The sequence below is a fragment of the Echinops telfairi genome, unplaced genomic scaffold (assembly GCF_000313985.2).
Source record: "Echinops telfairi isolate 266 unplaced genomic scaffold, ASM31398v2 ScPeMD7_7472;HRSCAF=8510, whole genome shotgun sequence".
NCBI lineage: Eukaryota > Metazoa > Chordata > Mammalia > Afrosoricida > Tenrecidae > Echinops > Echinops telfairi.
Genome location: NW_022111376.1, coordinates 8128282 through 8137443, shown reverse-complemented (window position 1 = coordinate 8137443; position 9162 = coordinate 8128282). Strand labels below are relative to the sequence as shown.

Below are 9162 nucleotides of genomic sequence, written 5' to 3'. Positions count from 1 at the left end.
CACTAGATTAACTTGAATTCAAAAACACATAAACATGCCACCTACAATATAAACCAGCAATCCTACATCCAGGTATATGCTCAAGTGATATGGAGACAAATGTCCATTCAGTGACTCGTTCAAAAATGTTCAGATATTCAGACAAGTTTCGTTTCACTGGCCCCAAACTAGAAGCAATCAAAATGTCCATCAACAAGTGACTGCATGAACAAAAAATAGTTTATCTACACAATGAATTCCTATTGTTGTTTTTTTAAGAAATGTTGATATGCTAAGACCCAGAACAAATCATACCCAAGGTGAATATGGGTGGAGGGCATAGAGTGGAGACCCAATGCCCACCTGTAGACAATTGGACATCCCCCTACAGAGGGGTCACAGGGAAGAAATGAGCCAGTCAGGGTGCAGTATAGCACCAATGAAACATACTTTTCTCTAGTTTTTAAAAAATATTTTTAATATTTCTGAACAGAGGACAAGGCAACTAGTCAGCTGTGGGCGAGCCAGCCCCCTCCCAATTCACCCTTAGACATGGGCTTGCTCGGACTCCCCTACAGTGGGCAGGGACACCTTTCAGGTGCCCTACCCCCCCAAAGTCAATGGTGCCCATCCCCTATCATCCAGCTGCCAGGATCTTGTCACTTTGCAACATGAGTTAGCAGGGAACCCCTCTCCCCGGCACCCTTCAGGTTCCCCAGGTGGCCCAGGTCACACAGGTGCAATAGGACTGTGGAGCTAGCAGTCATAGTCAGGTGGTTCACGTCAGACCCCTGAGCCTAGACATAGCCCCTCTTCTCTCTGCCCTCTAATGACACAGCTGTGGCAGGGTGGCCATGCTGCAACGCCTCTAGGGGCAGTTCCTCTGGTTCTTTGGTGCTTCCTTCCCCCCACTATCATGACCTCAATTCTACCTTACAAATCAGATTAAACCAGAACATGCACACTGCTACAGACAAGAGCCCACAACTCAAGAGAATCCAGGATAGATACCCCCCCCCCAGTGCCAACAATGAGAAGTAGAGATACCAGGAAGATTAGGGGAGGGTGGGGGGAGAAAGGGGTAATCTCTCACAAGGATCAACCTAGAACCCCCTCTCAGGGGAATGAGCAACGGAAAAATTGGTGAAAGGTGACAGAGGATGATGTAAGATATGAAAATAATAATCTATAACTTATCAAGGGTTTGTGAGGGAGGGCGGGTGGGGGAAGGAGGGGGATGAAATGGGGATCTGATATCTGGGGGCTCAAGTGGGAAGAGAATGCTTTGAAAATGATGATGGCGGCATATGTGCAAATGTGCTTGACACACTGGATGGATGTATGGATTGTGATAAAAGATGCAAGAGCCCCCAATAAAAGTATTTAAATAAAATGAAAGAAAGAGAGAGAGAGAGAGAGAGAGAGAGAGAGAAAGAGAGAAAGAAAGAAAAAGAAAGAAAGGTTGATTTGCCAGGTTAGAAAATGCCCAGCATAACTTCAACTGAAAAAACTAAAGAAATAATCCAGGCCTTGAGTAATAATCTTGAAAGATTTTATGGGTAAAATATTGAGTGATGCAGGGAACACCAAAAGGAACTAGAACTAATACACAGTCACTGTACCAAAAACAACTAGTGGATATCCCACCATTTCGGGAGGTAGCATGTGATCAAGAACACTGGTACAGAAGGAAGAAGTCCAAGCGGCACTGAAAGCATTAGCCAAAAACAAGGTTCCAGGAATTGATGGAATATCAATGGAAATGCCTTAGCAAGCTAATGAAGCACTGGGAACATTCACTCATCTATGCCAAGAAATTTGGAAGACAGCTACCTAGCCAACTCATTGGAACTGATAATAATGGTCTTCAGTTACTATGTACTCTTCATCGACTTCAAAATCACCCAAAAGACAACTCCCTGCCATTGATTGATTCTGTCTCATAGCAACCCCATAGGAAAAAGTAGAACTGCACCTTTGCATTTCTGAGACTGTAACTATATCCCTAATGGTCCCTTTGCTCACAACCCTGACATATAATAGATGATACAGGTATAGTCTCTAATGATTTATTCTACAAAGCACAGATGTCTAATAACAAATCAGACTTTAAAACATTAGGACAGGAAACATATTTACAATGGAATTTCTGTAGGGACAACAAATGCATTTTTAATTTTGATTTTCAGGAAATTCTAGAAAAGAGCACTTCACTTACTTTGCAACTTCCAATTCTCACTTCAAAAAATGTGGAGCTCTGTATTTGGGAAGGGATTAAACTTGTCACGAACTTGATTGAAAAAGATTAATGGAGAAAGTCAAAAAAGGGGAAAAAAAGAAGATAAGGAGAGTGGTTCTGTTCAAGTAGCATTTTCTGTGGCTCCTCTGGGGCCGACTGGAGATCATGGAATAGAGTGGAAAGGCAGGATAAATGCTTGCTCTGGCGCTCACGACTGTGTTCAAAACACTTGATTTATTTGCATTTTACTTTCACCTTCTCTAAAAGGTTTCTATTCGTCTGTTCTACCCAGTCAAAGCTGTTTGACGACCAAATAGAATGAACAATATATTAGTGTGTGGACCATTATAATGTAATCAAGAAAGCGATTGGTATTAGTGGGCGATTTTTTTCATGAGTTTCAATAGGATTTGCTTATCTTGTTCTAAATATAAAGCAATAATCCAGATGTTCTCCAGTACATATTCTCACCTCTCCCATAGTAATAAAATCTCAGATTTTAAGCTGGGCATGGGGAAACCTAGAACCTAGATACCACCAAAGAAATGGATTATAAATAACAATAGGCTGTATTAGCGTCCAGGGAAACTGCCTTTGTCCAGAAACAGCTGCAATGGGCACTTTTCCCCACCCTTCTTTGTTTTGCTTTATTTTTCTGCACTCAGGCTTCCTACTTTTGGTGTATCTCATTTAATGCAAAAACTCACTTCCATTGAGTTGATTGGCTCATTTTGATCAGGTAGGATCAGGTAGATATGCCCTTGTGGGTTTCCACGCCGGCAACACTTTATGGGAGTAGAAGACCCTGTCTTTCTCTTGATTTAAGACTACAAGATGTCAAAACTGAATTTTATGGTTGTTTGTGTAATTGTAATAGGATACAGGATATACTCATTTTCAATTGCTGATGTAACAGATTGGCATAACCAAAAAAATTTGGCAACAAAACCAAGCAAAAAAAATCTAATTTTTCCTCTCTCCTGTTTTTTTCATTGAAGAGTTAATCTTATTCATTAATTTGTCTTTCATTGTTATGTTAAAAACTTGGGCCATTTTATTTAATGGTCCCATTATATTATCCAACTGGTAATTTAATGAACTGTATCTTTTTCAAATACCACTTGCTGCTTTCCCTACGTTTATCATTTACTCCAATCTTCCTCAACTTATTTTAACTCTTCTTCTTTTATTAAAATAACAAGACTGAAAACTATTAGATACTGAACTAGTCACGTCCACTCTGGCTAAATCTACAAGGTGATTCAATCTTTTTCTATGAAGTAAAAAATTTAAAAATTAAAGTTTGCATTACTAATTTATTCCAAGCGTTATACTGAAAGAGTTTTGGAATTCCAAAGTGATTTGCTTTCTTTTGCTGAGTATTTATTTGAAAGTTCATTGTTAGTTGTATTTCCCCTACAAGTTCTGCATAATTTCTGTGAAGATTATTCATTTGTTTGTTACTCTTTTCACTGTCAAGGGCAAGATAATAACTTTTTCTATCTTTTTTTTTTCTAAATATCAAACCAAGAAAAAGTCACCACTGTCCGGTCAGGACAAAGCCACTGCTGTCCAATTGTGACTGATAGTAAGTAACCCTTTAGGACAGAATATTGTTAACCCATAGGGTCTCCAAGGCTACAAATCTTTCCTAAAGCAGACTGCCACATCTTTCTCCTGAAGAGGTGATGGTGCATTAGAACCACAGACCTTTCCATTCACAGATGAGCACTTTCACCACTGTGTGACCGGGGCTCTAAATCATTCAGCACTGTGTTACCGGGGCTCTAAATCAAAAAGCCAAACCCACTGCGACCCTTTAGGGTGGAGAGGAATTGCCCCTTTGGATATCTGAGATTGTAAATCTTTCTACCTAAGGGCTGCTGGTGGGTTTTAACCGCAGACCTTTCAGTTCACTGCCCCATGTATTGAGCCACTAATACATTGGCTAACCTGCCACTACAGCTCCTTATTTTCCAAATAGTGGACCTTTATATGTAGGAAACCTATTGGTTTATATATATATATTTTGGTGATGAATGTTCTCTTGTCTCCAGTCATTTCCTAGCTGATTTGTATTTTGAAATACTTTGGATTTATCTGGGAACAAAGACTGTAAAGAGTTTCAGTCTCAGAAACTCACAGGGGCAGATCTACCCTGTCCTATAGGCTCCCCATGAGTCAGGATTAACTCCATGTGAGTGAAGTATTTTGTTTTGTTGCCCCGGGGGTGGGGGGTGGGGGGGTGGTAATGCCCTATCATATGAAAATGAAGACCTTCTTCAAGCCTCTTTTTATTTTATTCTCTTATCTCTTCATCTATATGTACTGACTAGTACTTTTAGAATTTTCAGAAAAGCATTCTAATTGGCATCATTGTCTCATTTCAGATATTCATAAGATATATCTAGCAGGTCACAATTAACATGTTAAAGTGGCCATCTATTCGTATGCCACCAACTTTTTTTATTGTTGTTTGTTTGTTTACCAACTGTTTTTGAAACAGTACTGGATAGTGAATTGTTTCTAATGCCTTTAAACACTATTGAACTTATCTTAAGGTGTTCAGGTTTATGATCTATTAATATGTTGAATTAGTTTAGTATAAAAACACTTTCACAGTGTTGAATTATCCATACATTCGGTAAAAAGCTTGGCTGTGGCAAATTAATCTTTTAACACACCACTGGATTCTGTTACTAAAACCTTCAGAGGGTATGCATTATTAACTTCCATATTTTCCTTCTCCTGTCTACTATTTTTAGGATCTCAGTGCTTTGTCAATTTCTTGAAAGGGAAAAAACAAACAAACTGGCAGCTCTCATTTTCTCTCTATGCTATGGAACAATTTAACTAATATGCAAATTGTTAGGCTTGGAATATTTGAAACAAGTCCCTGTGAATTCCCTTCAATTTAGGGATTTATTTAAAGGAAAAGAGATAGTTTTTTGATAAATTCTCTCTCAGGTTTTATGAAACTTCACTAATATTATAGGTCTAAAAGCTACCAATTGCCTGACAATGTGCTGGATTGTAGTCTCTTGTATATTGGTGTGATGCTTGGGAATCATGTCATCAGATTTTCAAATACCTTATATACTCGAGTATAAGCCAACCCGAATATCAGTCGAGGCACCTAATTTTACCACAAAAACTGCATTAAAAACTCGGCTTAAACACAAGTACATACGGTATATCCGGTACCAACAAGATCTCCCATGGTGGCCAAGTTTCAGCAGAGTTTCACGACTCAGAAGGTACTGGTAAGCAATTTTTAAAGCAAATAACTAGTGAGGACCATATGGGTAATAGTGGAACTCTATCTGAAGGTAGAGGGAAGAGTACTTTTGGGGCTTTCAAAAAGATTATGGAAACTTCTCCTTATCATTTTATCTCCATAAAATTTTCCATGAATTGTTGGGCTGTTCATCTCAAGGTCAGCACTTTAAAATGACCAGCTGCTACTTAGGAGAAGGATGAGGCTGTCTACTCCTGTAAAGAGTGTTACCTAGTCCCCAAAAGCTATGTGGGCAGTTATACCCTGCCCTATGGGGTCACTATGAGTCAGAATTGACTCAATGGTGGTGGGTTTGTTTGTTTTATGCCAGACAAGGCGAAGAAGAGTGGTCTCAGATGAGGTGGAAAAGATAAATGAGGGCAAAATCTCACTTTTCTTCTCTCTACCTTGGATCTAGGGTTCCTGACATTTTGTGGTCCAGCCCAGGACAGTCAAGAGATAACTAATATGAGTATTCAGAGGGAATTCCATATGTAAATCCTCAGCCGCTTTGGAATCATTCCATGGGTAGGGGTAGTACTCTGGTTCTCTAACTTAAATAATGGTCCGTCTTAGGAACCAGTGAGGGCAGCATCCCATGCTGTCCAGGCAAGACAATTCTCAGAGTTGAGGACTCACTCCCAGTGCTTGCATGAGTGTACTGTACTGGCAATTGAGCTATGGATCCCACAGGCTGTCCTACAACACACTATCCTCCACCTCCAGGCCCTGAGGCTCTGAGGTTGGAGATCTGCCTAGCATTGCCGATACGAACTCTCCAGGTATACCCATCAAGCAGACTCATTGGCTGAAATGCCTCTCCTTCAATCTTTTATGTTCAATACTGTATCCTGAAAACATTAAGCAATATTACCTACCTGTGGATAATGCCTTTCCCTAGTTTCTATCCCCGATCAACACTTTTCCGGTATTAATTTGATATTCCCTTTTAAGTTTAATAGGAACTTGGGAGACTTGGTTTGCTATTTTGGACTAAAAGCCTGAACAGCAGGTCCTGGGAAAGATGTACGATAAAAAAGGAAATTGGCATATACTGCAGCCTTGGGATCATGGTGACATGGAAGTGAGCACATATCCTCCGAAGAGAGAGAGAGAAATTGAGATAAGGCAACAAATTAAGAAATACAGGATATTTATTGGCTGAGATAAACAGGAACAAAAACTCTCCAAAAACAAACACAAAAAACATGAATAGATTTGAAATGCCAAAAGAGAACTTGAAATGGCTTAAGATGTCATGCTGACCAAACTGACCACTGTAACACATTGCCTTCATCATGTAAACATAAGCTTGAGAAGCAAATTAAATGGAGGCATGGCATAGAGAAAAGAGGGGGTTGCCGAAGTGAAAGTGACTAGAGAAGGCGGGTGAGCAGCGGGCTTCTGCGTGCTCCAGCAGAACGGATCAAGAGGCCTCAAGGCTTTGTGCTGTTTGTATAATAGTGAAACCATCTAACTGTTTTTAAAGCAGAGCAATCAGCATGAAAGGGGCAGAGGGGATGGGGAAAATAGTGGAGAAACAAATTGAAAGTAGAAAGAAGGTAGAGAAACAAGCTCTCCAGCTATATTTTTTAGTATTCATGCTCTAAATAGATTCTATTAAAATAGATTTTTTAGTATTTGTGCTCTATTAAATATTCTATTTCTCCATTCTATATTCCCCACTTCTCAAATCATATTGTTTTCTCAATTTACCCCTACTGCCTTGTTTTCGTTTTGTTTTTTGTTTTACAACTAAATTGATGGTATAATGTTTGCTCTGTTGGAAAATTGTGGCAAGCAAAAATATTGGATGGTTGTAATCTATGTTTTAACCTTCTTCCCTCTGGACAGGTCATCAAAAGTCTTTCCAATGGTTGCTGAATGTTTGTGTATATAAGCCTTCTCCTAATGGAAAAACCAAAGGCAAACCTGCTACTGTGGGGTGGATTTTGACTCCTGGCGCCCCCTCGAGGTACAAAGTAGAACTGTTCCATCAGAAGATTGCCAAGACTTGCTCTTGTGTCTCTGCTTCGTGGATTCAAACTGGTGGCTTCTGGAACCTTAAGAAAAAATGATTGCATTTACAGGCCTTAAAATGAGGAACTTGCTAAAGACAAGAACTTGTTTTCTGGGTAAAATAGAAAAATGGCTGCTGAAAAGTGCAGTGGATGGGGACAACTTCAGTTAAGACAGATGACTGGGAGAAATAAAATCACATTCGCACAAATTAATGCCTCGTGGTACTACCATGTTGTTTATGTCGGTGATAAAGGTTTAATACCATACAGACTTTTTCATAACATTATTTTAGCAACTTAAGTATATTACGATATTAGTTATTCAAATCTGTTCCATGTAAGTTACATAAAACAGGAAGCTCCTGACGAATGGTATGTCATTTAACTTGTTTGGAGATCTAATATCGATTCTTGTGGTTTGCACTGCATTTACCAAATGGAGCAAGGACCTGTGGCTGCTCAATTGTCTATAACACCGGTTCTCAACCTGTGAGTCATGACCCCTTTGGGGGTTGAACAACCCTTTCACAGGGGTCACCCTAGTCATAACAGTAGCAAAATGACAGTTATGAAGAAGCAATGAAAATAATTTTATACTTGGGGGATCACCACAACATAAAGAACTGTATGAAAGGGTTGCAGCATTAGAAAGGCTGAGAACTACTGCTCTATAGTGTACCAGGGAGTTTGCTGAGAAGGTAACATGATGGTTATCACCTCTGAGACAGGCTACCTCGATTCAAATTCAACCAACTGTATCCCTTACTGAGTGAGCAGATATTGGGAAAATCCTTTCAACTTTGTGAGTCATAGCTTACTCATCACTAAAGCGGAAATTTTTTTAAATCCCTCAAAAGAAGATTGAGTGCATAGCACAATAAATATTAGCCAAAGGGTCTAGCACAGTGTCTCGACATAGAAAGGGTTCATTGTAATCAATCACATGGTAGGGGTGGCGTGAAGTGTTTGTGATGGCTACAACAAACACCTCATCAATATATACATGTGTACCATCGATATGGAAAAATACACATACTTGTGTGCACACACACAGAAACACAAATTCATCCTGTACGCAGGAGCACACCTCCCAGCTGAATGCACACCTTTGAATATGCTCATGAATATAAACTTGACAACAGAAATGCATCCACCACGCCATTATCGGTTACCCTTGCTTGAGAAATCCATCACCCAGATATCTTCATGATGAATAGCAGTGTTAAAGTAAATTATAGGTTGAGAGAAGCAAGAAGACAGTTAAAGAGATATAGTCCTTCTTTGAATTCCCATGCTGTTGCTTAGATGCCTACTCCTTGGAATTGCGAATACACCATGATTTGCCATTGTCATATAGACTTCCAAAGAGAAGGAAAGAGCACTCTAAAGAATTATAAGCAACAGTGGTTGACGTTGCATTGGAAAGTGCAAATAAAGGACATTTGTCTTCTATGTAGACCGGGAAAGTTCTCAAATGAATACTGCTTAGGAGCGACAGCAACTCTGGATATGCTAACTCACACTACTCTTGTGATTTTAATTATTTAGCATCTCATTAAAATGAACTTTTAGTTTCACAGAAGCGTAGGCAAGATTTTGAAGAACCACATTCAGTTGCTAGGCATGCTGCACTGAATTTATAGCAG

At 39.5% G+C, this 9162-nt stretch overlaps 1 non-coding gene across 1 annotated transcript; it reads right to left on the bottom strand.

Moving 5' to 3' along the window:
• Positions 1-726: 726 nt before the first annotated feature.
• Positions 727-858, bottom strand: LOC115873982. The gene has a single exon (XR_004048738.1). It is a non-coding gene; the product is annotated as a small nucleolar RNA SNORA17 (small nucleolar RNA).
• Positions 859-9162: the final 8304 nt, after the last annotated feature.